Genomic DNA, 15,864 nt, shown 5'->3' with positions numbered 1-15,864 from the left:
GAAACCTGTGTGGGAAGCGACGAGAAGCGACTCAATAAATCTTGCTAAATTCCATGCTGCTCATTAGAAATGCAGTTTCTGTTCACCTCAATTTAAAAGGCAGTTTCTGAACATAGTAACTGAAGTCAAAAGGTAATTATCTCACCCCACCCCAATTCCGGGAGAGGTGCTAACTGCACTTGATTGCTTTTTGTTCTCGATGTGAAGAGTTCTCAGGCATGAGTCACCTTCACGTCTCTTGGTGCTGAGTGACTTACAAAGAAGGAGTTTCACCAGAGCTGCAACTGCCTCACTTTCCCACTCGCCCTGCCCGTTTACAGTTTCCTGCTCGTCAGTGATTTAAAGAAAACCAAAAGGTTGCGATGTTATTCTGCAGCCTCTCTGACAATTCCTCCGTTTCAGTTCCAACATGGCTTAGATCTCGGGCCTCACCTTAATACAAGCGACGCTATGAAACCACAAGTCCAGAGGTTCCTCTGGGAGTGCAATTTCTTTCATTGCTGTTGCTGATTGAATGAGTCACTAACGTGCGAACTGATCCAAACCATGATTCAGCACCTCTGCTGCCAATTCTCGCACGTTGAATAACGACAGAGAGTTTCCAAATGAGGCCTTGCAGAGACGACTTTGGTTTACATTTGACAGACAGACTAGTTCAGGAATCAGTGGTGCGCTGATCAGTAGCACCAGCGCATCAGCTTCTTCCCTGTCTTTGAACCGGTCCGCCTGCGCAAGGAATGCAAATGCGGGACAGTTTTTCGTGGAAGGGATCAGAACGCGGTAACTACACTCTCAAACAGAATGACTTATGATCAGAACCAGGTTTTACAATGGTTCTGATCAGAACAAGCCTTTACAATGCTTTGCTCACTAATTAAATGGAAGTGCATCACATTTCACAAAGAGAGCAGATTTGTTCGAGCATTTTCGAAGGCAGATTTGCAGATGGGAGAGCAAGCAAGAAAGCTCCGTTCTTGTCCGTGTAAAAGGCTGCAATTGAAGAACAAAGCAGTTTCTGCCCAGCTTCGAACTGGGGACCTTTCGCGTGTGAGGCGAACGTGATGACCACTACACTACAGAAACGAGCTTCAGCCGAGCGCGTTGCGGCTCTGTGGCATCCAGCACAGAAAGTTGAAGCCATTCTACGTTTCACCTTTCTTTTTCCAATAGCTCGTTGTTATCCAGGGAAATTGACATCTTGAAAAAGTCAAAAAATATAGACTGAAATTAGTGACAAAATATAGACAAGGATGTCGTCAATGTTTGGACTGGAGTGTGAAGTGGAATAAGCTGGGACAACTTTCCCGGCAGCATAACGGCTGCGACATGGTTTTATGGAAGGGTTGTAAACTGAGTATTTACGTGTTTTACACAAGCTAGGGTGAGTTGGAAACTCGAGAGCATAGGTTTAAGGTGAGTGGTCTGAAATTGACAAAGGACCCCGACGCACATTTTCCACTCACAAGGTTGTGGGTGTATGGAATGAGCTACCAGAGGGAGTGGAGGAGGCTATTGCACTCAGAAAATTGCAATGGTAATCGGATGAGTTTCTGGATAGGATGGGTTTAGAGGGATTGAGGAGAAATGCTGTGGAACGGGACTTGTTTAATTTTGGTGATGTGGTGAGCATGGATGAGATACACCGAAGTCTCTGTTTACACGCGGTGTACCCCAATAACCTTGCGTTGCTTACACCGGTTTTAAAGGATTACTTTTCAGCGGAGCTTGCCGTCGCAGTCTGTAGCACAATCATTTAATCTGTTCGACTGCTCACGGGAAAGGTAGTATTGTGAAACACTGCAGAAACGAACGACTTCCTTACTTTTGCTCCGACTGACCATGCTTCGTGAAACTTTCCCAGATCCTCAGTTGAGGATTTTTGCTGCTGCAAGTTACCTCAGAACCCCTGTTAACTCGTAATGTATTGAGCGAATCGCAAACAGAAAGCATTTAACACGGAACACAAACAAAACTGGCATACCTAATGCATGTTCAGACACAGCGAAGCATGAATGCTAAATGTGAGACAGTCCGAGGGCATGAGGCATAAAGTAATCTCACAACTAACAACAGGGCAATTCCAAACTACTCTTTCAAACATACTGCAGCCTTAGTGCACCACCACTTCCCAGACAATGCTGAAAAGAGAGAAAGAAAGAATATAATAAGTATGGGCCATAAAAAAGTGAATTTCACCAATCACAGTCTCGATTAGATTACCTTTCCCTTCCGGTGTCTCCAGGACGGAAATGCAGGAAATGGGAGAAATTCAATAACATATGCATTGGAAAGATTTTCCCATTCGCCAGAAAGCCAAATAACGATGAATCGACTCACCGCCGGACTTTGTTTCACAACAGCGATGAAATAACAGTCTCCATTCGGTTCCAGTAAAACCTCAACTTGCCTGGAACATAAACCAATCGCTGAGCTGCTTGCGATTTTCTGCAGGGGAGGTGAATAACATCATGGCAGCTGAGAGACCTGGCAATACTCGGCACCTTTCCACAGTTAATTCCCCTGGAACATAAACGCAGCGGGGATCGAAGCAGAATTTTAACGATGCTGCGGCGTTGGAGCTGACCAGCTGAAATGGTAGTGGTGGGATTCGAACCCACGCCCCTTGCACGTCTGGAACGAGGATCCAGCGCCTTAGACTGCTCGGCCACACTACCCGACCGCGCTGCCGCGCATTTTCTTGCATTTCGGATTGTGCTCCTGCATAACCACACATGCTAAGTCACATGAAAAGGGTTCCATGGTCCCACTCCGACTCGCACAACTGCTGGGATGTGCCCAGCTACAATGACAATTTCGCAGCAGATCATGAAAGCCCATCAATCCAGGCAAAAATCAATGGTAAGCTGAGTCTATCTTCTCAGACTCTTTTCAACCAGAAATGTATCTTTGACTGCGTGAGAATATATGTTCGGTTATGATTTGGTCAAATCACCATGAGCTGCTTGACATTACTTCAATTTCGATTCTTGCTTTGCTGAATGATTTCACCGATTGCTCGAAAGAGGACAACTTTCACGTTTACACGGAACATGAAACACACCGGACTACACGGAAAATGCACAAAGCTGAGCAGGCCGTGTTCCACATTATACCGTGCAGCATCGTTTCAGTCACTGTGTCTGTTTTGCAGAATAAGAGTCCCAAAGAATGTTCTCCACCCTAAAACCGGAGGTAGCATTACAACCCGAGAACGACAGATCAGGTTGTGAGGATGCTCTGACCTCGGGGCCAGTTCGAGATGCCACTTTCCTTGCCTTTTACCTTAACCGTGCAATTGGCTGCAGGAATGTTCATACCTGGGCATGAGCCACATGGATACCAACTGAGTTGGAAACCTGTGTGCGAATCGACGAGAAGCGAATCAATAAATTTTGCTAAATTCCATGTTGCTTATTAGAAATGCAGTTTCTGTTCACGTCAATTTAAAAGGCAGTTTCTGAACATAGTAACAGAACATAGAAACCCACCCCACCCCCACTGCGGAAGAGGTGCTAACTGCCCTTGAGTGCTTTTTGTTCTCAATGTGAAGAGCTCTCCCGCATGAGTCACCTTCACGTCTCTTGTTGCTGAGTGACTCACAAAGAAGGAGTTTCACCAGAGCTGCAACTGCCTCACTTTCCCACTCGCCCTCCCGTTTACATTTTCCTGCTCGTCAGTGATTTAAAGAAAACCAAAAGGTTGCGATGTCATTCTGTAGCCTGTACACTTTGTAGAGAGTGTAATTTCTTTCATTGCTGTTGCTGATTGAATGAGTCACTATAACGTGCGAACTGATCCAAACCATGATTCAGCACCTCTGCTGCCAATTCTCGCACGTTGAATAACGACAGGCAGCTTCCAAATGAGGCCTTGCAGAGACGACTTTGGGGTACATTTGTCAGACAGACCAGTTGAGGAATCCGTGGCGTACTGTGACACCAGCTCATCAGCTTCTTCCCTGTCTTTGAACCGGCCCGCCTGCGGAAGGAATGCAAATGCGGTACTGCTTTTTGTGGAAGATTCAGAACGCGGTAACTACACTCTGAAACAGAATGGCATATGATCAGACCCAGCTTGGAGAAAACCTTAACAATGCTTTGCAAACGAATTTAATGGAATTGCATTACATTTCACAAAGAGAGCAGATTTGTTCGAGCGATTTCGAAGGCAGGTTTGCAGATGGGAAAGCAAGCAAGAAAGCTCCGTTCTTGTCCGTGTAAAAGGCTGCAATTGAAGAACAAAGCAGTTTCTGCCCAGTTTCGAAATGGGGACTTTTCGCGTTGTTAGGCGAATGTGATGACCACTACATTACAGAAACAAGCCTGTTCCGGCCGCGCCGCGGCTCTGTGGCATCCAGCACTGAAAGTTGAAGCCATTCCACGTTTCACCTTTCTTTTTCCAATAGCGCGTTGTTGTCCAGGGTAATTGACATCTTGAAAAAGTTAAAAAAAGAAACAGACGTGAAATTGGTGACAAAATATAGACAAGGATGTGGTCAATGTTCGGACTGTAGAGTGAGGTGGAATAGGCTGGGACAACTTTCCCGGCAGCATAACGGCTGCGACATGATTTTATGGAAGGGTTTTGAACTGAGTATTTACGTGTTTTACCCAAGCTGGGGTGAGTTGGAAACTCGGGAGCATAGGTTTAAGGTGAGTGCTCTGAAATTGACAAAGGACCTGAGGCACATTTCCCACACACAAGGTTGTGCGTGTATGGAATGAGCTACCAGAGGAAGTGGAGGAGGCTATTGCACTCAGAAAATTGCAATGGTAATCGGATGAGTTTCTGGATAGGATGGGTTTAGAGGGATTGAGGAGAAATGCTGTGGAACGGGACTTGTTTAATTTTGGATATGTGGTGAGCATGGATGAGATACACCGAAGTATCTGTTTCCACGCGGTGTACCCCAATAACGTTGTGTTTGAAAGGATTACTTTTTAGCGGAGCTTGCCGTCGCAGTCTGTAGCACAATCATTTAGACTGTTTGACTGCTCACGGGAAAGGTAGTATTGTGAAACACTGCAGAAACGAACGACTCCCTTACTTTTGCTGTGACTGACCATACTTCGTGAAATTTTTCCAGATCCCCAGTTGAGGATTTTTGCTGCTGGAAGTTACCTCAGAACCCCTGTTAACTCGTAATGTATTGAGCGAATCGCAAACAGAAAGCATTTAACACGGAACACAAACAAAACTGGCATACCTAATGCATGTTCAGACACAGCGAAGTATGAATGCTAAATGTGAGACAGTCCGAGGGCATGAGGCATAAAGTAACCTCACAACTAACAACTGGGCAATTCCAAACTACTCTTTCAAACATACTGCAGCCTTAGTGCACCACCACTTCCCAGACAATGCTTAAAAGAGAGAAAGAAATAATATAATAAGTATGGGCCATAAAAAAATTGAATTTCACCAATCACAGTCTCGATTAGATTACCTTTCCCTTCCGGTGTCTCCAAGACGGAAATGAAGGAAATGGGAGAAATTCAATAACACATTCAGTGAAAAGAATTTCCCATTCGCCAGAAAGCCAAATAACGATGAATCGATTCAGCGCAGGACTTTGTTTCACAACAGCGATGAAATAACAGTCTCCATTCGGTTCCAGTAAAAATTCAACTTGCCTGGAACGTAAACCAAGCGTTGAGCTGTTTGCGATTTTTCGGCAGGGGAGGCGAGCACCATCATGACAGCAGAGAGACTTCACAATATTCACCACAGTTAATTCCCCTGGAACATCAACGCAGCGGGGATTTTAACAATGCTGCAGCGGTGGAGTTGACCAGCTGAAATGGCAGTGGTGGGATTCAAACCCACGCCCCTTTCAGGACGGGAACCTGGATCCAGCGCCTTAGACCGCTCGGCCACTCTACCAGGCAGCGCTGCAGCGCATTTACTTGCATTTCGAATTGTGCTCCTGCATAACCACACATGCTAAGTCAAATGAAAAGGGTTCCATGATCCCTCTCCGACTCGCACAGCTGCTGGGATGTGCCCAGCTACAATGACAATTTCGCAGCAGATCATGAAAGCCCATCAATCCAGACAAAAATCAATGGTAAGCTGAGTCTATCTTCTCAGACTCTTTTCAACCAGAAATGTATCTTTGACTGCGTGAGAATATATGTTCGGTTATGATTTGGTCAAATCACCATGAGCTGCTTGACATTACTTCAATTTCGATTCTTGCTTTGCTGAATGATTTCACCGATTGCTCGAAACAGGACAACTTTCACGTTTACACGGAACACGAAACACACCGGACTACAGGGAAAATGCACAAAGCTGAGCAGGCCGTGTTCCACATTATACCGTGCAGCATCGTTTCAGTCACTGTGTCTGTTTTGCAGAATAAGAGTCCCAAAGAATGTTCTCCATCCTAAAACCGGAGGTAGCATTACAATCCGAGAACGACAGATCACATTGGGAGGATGCTGTGACCTCGGGGCCAGTTCGAGATGCCACTTTCCTTGCCTTTTACCTTAACCGTGCAATTGGCTGCAGGGATGTTCATACCTGGACATGAGCCACATGGATACCAACTGAGTTGGAAACCTGTGTGCGAATCGAAGAGAAGCGACTCAATAAATTTTGCTAAATTCCATGGTGCTTATTAGAAATGCAGTTTCTGTTCACGTCAATTTAAAAGGCAGTTTCTGAACATAGTAACAGAAGGTCCTACTCACCCCACCCCCACTGCGGAAGAGCTGCTAACTGCCCTTGAGTGCTTTTTGTTCTCGATGTGAAGAGCTCTCCCGCATGAGTCACCTTCACGACTCTTGTTGCTGAGTGACTCACAAAGAAGGAGTTTCACCAGAGCTGCAACTGCCTCACTTTCCCACTCGCCCTCCCGTTTACATTTTCCTGCTCGTCAGTGATTTAAAGAAAACCAAAAGGTTGTGATGTCATTCTGTAGCCTCTCTGTCAATTCCTCCGTTTCAGTTCCAACTTGGCTTCGATCTCGGGGCTCACCTTAATACTAGCGACGCTATGAAATCACAAGTCCAGAGGTTCCTCTGAGAGTGTAATTTCTTTCATTGCTGTTGCTGATTGAATGAGTCACTATAACGTGCGAACTGATCCAAACCATGATTCAGCACCTCTGCTGCCAATTCTCGCACGTTGAATAACGACAGGCAGCTTCCAAATGAGGCCTTGCAGAGACGACTTTGGGGTACATTTGTCAGACAGACCAGTTGAGGAATCCGTGGTGCACTGTGACATCAGCTCATCAGCTTCTTCCCTGTCTTTGAACCGGCCCGCCTGCGCAAGGAATGCAAATGCGGTACTGCTTTTTGTGGAAGATTCAGAACGCGGTAACTACACTCTGAAACAGAATGGCATATGATCAGACCCAGCTTGGAGAAAACCTTTACAATGCTTTGCAAACGAATTTAATGGAATTGCATTACATTTCACAAAGAGAGCAGATTTGTTCGAGCGATTTCGAAGGCAGGTTTGCAGATGGGAAAGCAAGCAAGAAAGCTGCGTTCTTGTCCGTGTAAAAGGCTGCAATTGAAGAACAAAGCAGTTTCTGCCCAGTTTCGGACTGGGGACCGTTCGCGTGTTAGGCGAATGTGATGACCACTACACTACAGAAACAAGCCTATACCAGCCGCGCTGCGGCTCTGTGGCATCCAGCACTGAAAGTTGAAGCCATTCTACGTTTCACCTTTCTTTTTCCAATAGCGCGTTGTTGTCCAGGGTAATTGACATCTTGAAAATTTTTTAAAAAAACAAACGTGAAATTGGTGACAAAATATAGACAAGGATGTGGTCAATGTTCGGACTGTAGAGTGAGGTGGAATAGGCTGGGACAACTTTCCCGGCAGCATAACGGCTGCGACATGATTTTATGGAAGGGTTTTGAACTGAGTATTTACTTGTTTTACCCATGCTAGGGTGAGTTGGAAACTCGGGAGCATAGGTTTAAGGTGAGTGCTCTGAAATTGACAAAGGAACTGAGGCACATTTCCCACACACAAGGTTGTGCGTGTATGGAATGAGCTACCAGAGGAAGTGGAGGAGGCTATGGCACTCAGAAAACTGCAATGGTAATCGGATGAGTTTCTGGATAGAATGGGTTCAGAGGGATTGAGGCCAAATGCTGGGGAACGGGACTTGTTTAACTTTGGATATGTGGTGAGCATGGATGAGATACACCAAAGTATCTGTTTCCACGCGGTGTACCCCAATAACGTTGTGTTTGAAAGGATTACTTTTTTAGCGGAGCTTGCCATCGCAGTCTGTAGCACAATCATTTAGACTGTTCGACTGCTCACGGGAAAGGTAGTATTGTGAAACACTGCAGAAACGAACGACTTCCTTACTTTTGCTGTGACTGACCATACTTCGTGAAGTTTTCCCAGATCCTCAGTTGAGGATTTTTGCTGCTGCAAGTTACCTCAGAACCCCTGTTAACTCGTAATGTATTGAGCGAATAGCAAACAGAAAGCATTTAACACGGAACACAAACAAAACTGGCATACCTAATGCATGTTCAGACACAGCGAAGCATGAATGCTAAATGTGAGACAGTCCGAGGGCATGAGGCATAAAGTAACCTCACAACTAACAACTGGGCAATTCCAAACTACTCTTCCAAACATACCGCAGCCTTAGTGCACCACCACTTCCCAGACAATGCTGAAAAGAGAGAAAGAAAGAATATAATAAGTATGGGCCATAAAAAAGTGAATTTCACCAATCACAGTCTCGATTAGATTACCTTTCCCTTCCGGTGTCTCCAAGACGGAAATGAAGGAAATGGGAGAAATTCAATAACATATTCAGTGGAAAGAATTTCCCATTCGCCAGAAAGCCAAATAACGATGAATCGACTCAGCGCAGGACTTTGTTTCACAACAGCGATGAAATAACAGTCTCCATTCGGTTCCAGTAAAAACTCAACTTGCCTGGAACGTAAACCAAGCGCTGAGCTGTTTGCGATTTTTTGCAGGGGTGGCGAGCACCATCATGACAGCAGAGAGACATCACTAAATTTCCCTGGAACATCAGCGCAGCGGGGATCAAAGCAGCATTTTAACGGCGCTGCGGCTGACCGGCTGAAATGGCAGTGGTGGGATTCGAACTCGCCACTTACAGGACAGGAACCTGGATCCTGCGCCTTAGACCGCTCGGCCACACTACTAGACAGCGCTGCCGCGCATTTTCTTGCATTTTGAATTGTGCTCCTGCATAACCACACATGCTAAGTCACATGAAAAGGGTTCCATGGTCCCACTCCGACTCGCACAGCTGCTGGGATGTGCCCAGCTACAATGACAATTTCGCAGCAGATCATGAAAGCCCATCAATCCAGACAAAAATCAATGGTAAGCTGAGTCTATCTTCTCAGACTCTTTTAAACCAGAAATGTATCTTTGACTGCGTGAGAATATATGTTCGGTAATGATTTGGTCAAATCACCATGAGCTGCTTGACATGACTGCAATTTCGCTTCTTGCTTTGCTGAATGATTTCACCCATTGCTGGAAACAGGGCAACTTTCACGTTTACACGGAACATGAAACACACCGGACTACAGGGAAAATGCACAAAGCTGAGCAGGCCGTATTCCACATTATACCGTGCAGCATCGTTTCAATCACTGTGTCACTTCCAGCAGCAAATATCCTCAGCTGAGGATCTGGGAAAATTTCACCAAGTATGGTCAGTCGGAGCAAAAGTAAGGAAGTCGTTCGTTTCTGCAGTGTTTCACAATACTACCTTTCCCGTGAGCAGTCGAACAGACTAAATGATTGTGCTACAGACTGCGACGGCAAACTCTGCTAAAACTTAATCCTTTAAAACCGGTGTAAGCAACACAACGCAATTGGGGTACACCGCGTGGAAAGTGATATTTCTGTGTATCTCATCCATGCTCACCACATAGCCAAAATTAAGCAAGTCCCGTTCCCCAGCATTTGGCCTCAGTCCCTCTGAACCCATCCTATCCAGAAACTCATCCGATTACCATTGCAGTTTTCTGAGTGCCATAGCCTCCTCCACTTCCTCTGGTAGCTCATTCCATACACCCACAACCTTGTCTGTGAGAAATGTGCCTCGGGTCCTTTGTCAATTTCAGATCACTCACCTTAAACTTATGATCTCGAGTTTCCAACTCACCCCATGTGACTTTGCACCTTTTGTTATGCAGCAGACAATTGCTGACGCCGGAAAAGTGTGATCGAGCAGTCTATCGCGCTACATCCAGGTTACCGTTTCGACAGTGGCGTGGTTTTGTGTCCCGCTGCTGCCGTTTCTGCTGGTCACCTCCAACAGCTTGTTGAAATGCTGGTTTGATCCCCGTTATGTTGATGTTCAACGCAAATGGAAAATGTGTTTGGTTCCCGGGAAATTAACTGTGGTGTGGGAAAGTGCCGAGCTTCTCAAAATGTCTGTGCTGGTGCTCTAAGGCTGCAGCATGTTTGAAAGAGTAGGTTGGAATTGCCCTGCTATTGGTTGTGAGATTACTTGATAACTCATGCCCTCGGACTGTCTCACGTTTAGCATCGAGAACAAAGAGCACTCAGATACAGTTAGCACCTCTTTGACGTCTTCTGGTTTGTAGGGGGGGGCGGAATCACCTTTTGACATCTGTTAATACACTCTGAAACTGCCTTTTAGATTGAAGTAAACAGAAACTGCATCTCTAATAAGGAGGAGAGAATTTCATAAACTTTCTGAGTCGCTTCCCATCCATTCCCACACTGGTGTCCACCTCAGCTGGCCGCCGTTTGGTTCATGCACAGGTGTAGACATCTCTGCAGCAAGCCGCATGGTTCAGGTCAAAGACAAGGAAAACGCCAACTCGTACTGGCACCGAGGTGTGTGCATCCTCACAATGTGATCTGTCCTTCTTGGATAGTAATGCTACCTCCACTTTTCACGTCGAGAACATTCTTTGGGACGTTTAATCTTCAAAACAGACGTCGAAGCCGTAAGTATGCTGCACGGTCTGATGTGGAACACGATCTGTTCGGCTTTGTGCATTTTCCTGTAGTCCGTGTGTTTCATGTTCCGTGTAAACGTGAAAACTGTTCTGTACCGAGCAACAGGTGCAATCATTTACCAAGGCAAGTATCGCAATCCCAGTCATGTCACGTTGAATCAGAATCGAATTTCCATTCTCTCGCACAGACCTTAGATTTGTGGCTCAAACGAGTCTCAGAAGGTAGATCAGCTTCCCATTGATTTTTGTGTGGATTGAAGCGGTATCATTATCTGCTGCAAAATTGATATTGTAGCTGGGCAGATCCCAGCAGCAGTGCGAACAGGGCAGGGATCTGGAACTCTTTCCCCGGGACTTTGATGCTGTTGTTTTGTAGACGCGCCATTGAAAGTGTAAAAAAAACCCAACTGCAGAGGCTTGTCTTGTGGCCGAGTTGTCGGAGGCACTGTGTTGTGTTTAAATTTCTAATGAGGGTTGTGTTCGAATTTCACCATTTGTGTGCTTTGCTGGTTTTACTGCAGTGTTAATGTTCAGTGTTTAAATTCCAACCCGACCATCTTACTTTGCTTATAGCAAATGTATCTTCGATTTGAGAGAATGCACCCTCTCCAATGTGCCAGTGTCCATGCTGGAGTGATCACATTCGCCTCCCACACGAAAAGCCCGAACCTCAAGCGGTTCCACTGCTGCATCATGTTCCGGCCAAGTTGTGTTGTTCACTATTTCCACTGAAGCCGAACGGAGATTGGGATTTCATCGCTGGTGTGAAACAAAATCCTGCAGTGACTTTAGTTATCATTATTTGGTGTTCTAGTGAATGGAAAAATAATTCCAGTTAATTGCAATGTCATATGGTCTTAAATTTCTCTAATTTCCTTCACTTCTGTCCTGGAAACGTGAGCTGCAAGCATTGCCGCATTGTTGATCGGACGAGCAAACTAATGTAATCGAAACTGTGTTTGGGAATCTTCAATTTTCATGGCTCGTTCATGTTCGGTTCTTTGTTTTCCCTCATTTCAGAGTTTTTCGGGAGGTGGAGGTACACTAAGTTTCCACGATATGTTGGGAGTAAAAAGTGAGTTCTGTAGATGCTGGAGATCAGAGCTGAAAATGTGTTGCTGGTTAAAGCGCAGCAGGTCAGGCAGCATCCAAGGAACAGGAAATTCGACGTTTCGGGCATGAACTAGATTCCTGATGAAGGGCTTATGCCCGAAACGTCGAATTTCCTGTTCAACATATGTTGGGAGCGCAGTTTGGAATTGTTCTGCTGAAGGATCTGGGAACCGTTTATGGCTTATTGCCCCGGACTGCACCCAGAACAGCATTTATGCTTCGAAATGTCTGGAAATGCATTTTAAACAAACTCCCATTTCCCAGCATCTGGCCCCTATCTCACTAAACCCTTCCTATCCAGAAACTCATCCGGTTGCCTTTGAAATCTTCTGAGTGTACGAGCCTCCTCCACTTCCTCTGGTCGCTGATTTCCATCCGCACAACTTTCTGTGTGGGAAAGGTGCCTCAATCCCTTTTATATTTTACCCATCTCACCTTACACCTATGCTCTCCAGCTTTCAACTCACCCCACATGGCCGAAAACAAAAACTTAAGTACTCATTTTATGAAACTTCCTTAAGGTCATGCCCACGTTCAGACTTGCCCTATATTCCAAACTGTGCCCCCCTGACAGCATCTTTATCTATATTTTTGTGAACAATTTCACATGATTTTCTTAATTTTTCAATGATGCCAATTACGCTGGAGAATAACCAGCTCCTGGAAACGGAAAGGTGAAGTGTTGAACTCTGTAAATTTTAGTGCTGGCCGACTCTGAACACCAGCTGCTCGCGGGGATGCTTCCTGTATTGTATTGTGGATTGGAGTCTCCTCATACACGAAAACTCCCGCTTCAAAATCCGTCAAGAACAGCCCTTATTCCCGATGGCAGCCTTTCAGACTGACACGAGCAGAGTTTTATAACTATCTGTTCATATCAACAAACCTGGCTTTGAATTTGCTCGCTCATACACGCTGGAGTGGTGAAAAGGAATACAATCCAGTTTCATTACTGTGTGAAACATTGTTACGGTTTTCTCCAACCTGGTTCTGAATATGCACAGATGTGGACAGCACTGATAGCCATTCTGTTTCAGAGTGGGGTTACCGTGCTCTGATCCTTCCACTTAAACCAGTACCACATTTGCTTTCCTTGGGCAGGCGGCCCGGATCAAAGCCAAGGAGCAAAGGTTCCCAGCAGGAATCCTCAGCTGAGAACCTGGGCCTGTTTCATGGGGAATAGTCAGTGGGGGCAACATTATGGAAGTCCTCGGTTCTGCAGTGTTTCTAAACACTAAGTCAAAGCGCGGTTGGATTTTAGTATTCTAAAGCATAATTTAAATTGATTGGTAAAATTGGAATTGTTTCTTAATTAACAAACAAAACTGGCTTGTTTCACAGCCAACCGTTACATCTTTCCAATTTTCCAGTCCACGCTGAGACTGCGAGCTGGTCATCACAGGTATTTGTCAGCTCTCAGTTCCGAACAGCATTCACTCTCATTTAGAGGTGGAGGACAGGTCTTCAACTTCATAACACTGTTCTCATCACAAAATCCTGCAGCTTCTAATCTTGGGGACAGAGGTTGGATTGCAGGCGTTACCGTATTAAATGTAAAGACTTTCACATGAGAAGCACCATTCATGAGGGGGTGAGGGGGGCGGGGTTTCTGTAAGCTGTGTCCCAGGGCTGTGCAGGGAGCTGCAGTGGCCACTTTCTGTTGACAGCGGGGGGTCTGGAGAGAACAATGTTTGTCCCTGTTTTACTCCATGTGGGGTCACGGAACACAGAATCATCAATGGTTTGGGCTGCAATTCAACCTTGCCATGGATTTTCCGGTTTAAATGGAGGTAGGGTGGTATTTCCCATCGTCTGATCTAGAAAAACCAAGGTCTCAAACTACCAACCATTATCTTGCAGCCTCCTGCTGCCCATTTGAGTCACACAGCCTGTCACCAACCAGGCGTGCCGATTTTCCCTAAAGCAGGAAGGTTAGCGGGGATCTGAAGGGCGTTGGAACAGCTGGAGCTCTCACTGTTTTCAGAGTCTGTCACCGATTTCCATGCTTTCATCATCGAGAGCGTGAGGGGTCTGCAAACACCCAGAGAGAAAGGAACCATCACAAATTGGAAGTTACCTAGACCCTTCATTGTGACTGCCTGAGCTACATCACTCTGACTCTGGTACTGGGATAATTCAAGCCCACGGCTTGACAGAATCTGGAAATTAAATACAGAACGTCAGGCTGCTCAGTCCAAAAGCAATCCCTTAAGATACAGTGGATATTGTATCTCTTCCATATAAGCACTTCATCAAATCCTCCCTGTCAATCTATCCACAAACTTAATTTTTGTATTTCTTCGTCCTTTTCCCCCAGCTAATGTGAACATCTTGTTTTCATCTTCCTTATCTGTACCAAGTATAAGCCAATAAGCTCCGTCGCATCTCGCTTCAACTCCAGTTGCTCCATTGCATCATAAATCACTCCTGAAACTTTCTGGGAAATGAATGAGCCTATCCCTTTCTGGACCCTCCATCCTTCACAATGTATGATGATCTCTGTTGTGAGTATACTGATCACCTCGACTGAAGGAGGGATAATGTGAGTTTCTGAAATTATAGAGAGGGTGCAGGAGGACCCCAATAGGACTGACACCTTTAGGGAGAGAGAAATAATGTTCATGTTGAGAGACAATTTCTTACTTTATTTTGATTATTCTTTTCTCTCTGTGATGGATAGTGATGGATCTTGTAAGCTTCTTTCTCTGAGAATTTCAAGAAAGGATATATACACAAAAGTATCAAACAAAGGGAATTATTTGTCTGTCTGATTTCTCGCCTGGACTGACACTGCCTTTATTAAACTTCTTTGAATATTTGAAGAAGATTCACAGACAGGAAACGCAAAAAAGCATTTAATCAAAATTTGACATGATCAATCGATTAATCAGATACTGGAAATAATTGGCGTTTGAGTGTTGCATCCTCAGTCATTATCAACACTGCATACAATTTCTCCATCATATCCTCCCTGACGATCTGTACCAAAGTCTGAGGTGATTGTTGGTGTATCCCACACCTGGGGGAGGTGTGTTCCATGTAGAGGAAGTTGGGAGCTGACAGGATGAACTAGGTTCGGGAGTAGATGGGGTTTGGGTGATAGACTCTGGGAGTATTTGAACCGAGCTCAGTCAGCCATTACCCTCACGCCATGCGGGCTGACCGGGCGAGTATTGACCTATTACTGTCTCTGTCTGTGACAGTGTGTGGGCTGGAGTTCACTTGTTCCCTTTTTGCCTTTTCTATCTCTCTCACTCTCACTCTCTCTTTCTCTTCTTTCTCCTCTCTCGTTTTCTCTCACACACTCTCATTCTGCTCTTTTTTCTCCACCCTCTTCTTCATCTATCTTCTCCTCCTCCCCTCTTCTCCCTCTCTCTCCTCCCTTCTCTCTCCCCTCTCTCTTCCCTCACTCTTCTCTCTCCCTCTTCCTCTCCCCCGCGACTCTCACTTCATCTCTCTCTCATTAGTGTCGCACGGTGGATCAGTGGTTACACTGCTGCTTCACAGTGCCAGGGACCTGTTCAAATCCTGCCCAAGGCGAACTGTCTGTGTGGAGTGTGCACATTCTCCCCAGTGTTGCGTGGATTTTCCTCACCCGCCCAATGGTGTACAGGTCAGGGTGGACTGGCCATGGGGGAGTTGCCCAAAGGTTAGGTGAACGGTCTGACGGAGATGGTCTGGGTGGGTTACTTCCTACCCATCTTCCCACCCCTATCTTTCCCCCAGTCTCCTTCCCCTCTCCCCTACCACCCTGCCCTCAGCCATCTTCACGATTCTCTCCTCTCTTT

At 45.7% G+C, this 15,864-nt stretch overlaps 3 non-coding genes across 3 annotated transcripts; all 3 read right to left on the bottom strand.

Annotated features, from left to right (window-relative positions):
- Positions 1 to 1,010: 1,010 nt before the first annotated feature.
- On the bottom strand, positions 1,011 to 1,083 carry trnav-cac (transfer RNA valine (anticodon CAC)). Its single transcript has one exon. It is a non-coding gene; the product is annotated as a tRNA-Val (tRNA).
- A 1,510-nt stretch (positions 1,084 to 2,593) lies between these two features.
- trnae-cuc (transfer RNA glutamic acid (anticodon CUC)) lies at positions 2,594 to 2,675 on the bottom strand. Its single transcript has one exon. It is a non-coding gene; the product is annotated as a tRNA-Glu (tRNA).
- Positions 2,676 to 7,538: 4,863 nt separating this feature from the next.
- trnav-aac (transfer RNA valine (anticodon AAC)) lies at positions 7,539 to 7,611 on the bottom strand. The gene has a single exon. It is a non-coding gene; the product is annotated as a tRNA-Val (tRNA).
- Between the last annotated feature and the right edge of the window lie 8,253 nt (positions 7,612 to 15,864).

This window comes from Hemiscyllium ocellatum, unplaced genomic scaffold (genome assembly GCF_020745735.1).
Source record: "Hemiscyllium ocellatum isolate sHemOce1 unplaced genomic scaffold, sHemOce1.pat.X.cur. scaffold_427_pat_ctg1, whole genome shotgun sequence".
In the NCBI taxonomy this organism is placed as follows: Eukaryota; Metazoa; Chordata; class Chondrichthyes; order Orectolobiformes; family Hemiscylliidae; genus Hemiscyllium; species Hemiscyllium ocellatum.
This window is presented reverse-complemented; position numbering and strand designations above follow the sequence as displayed.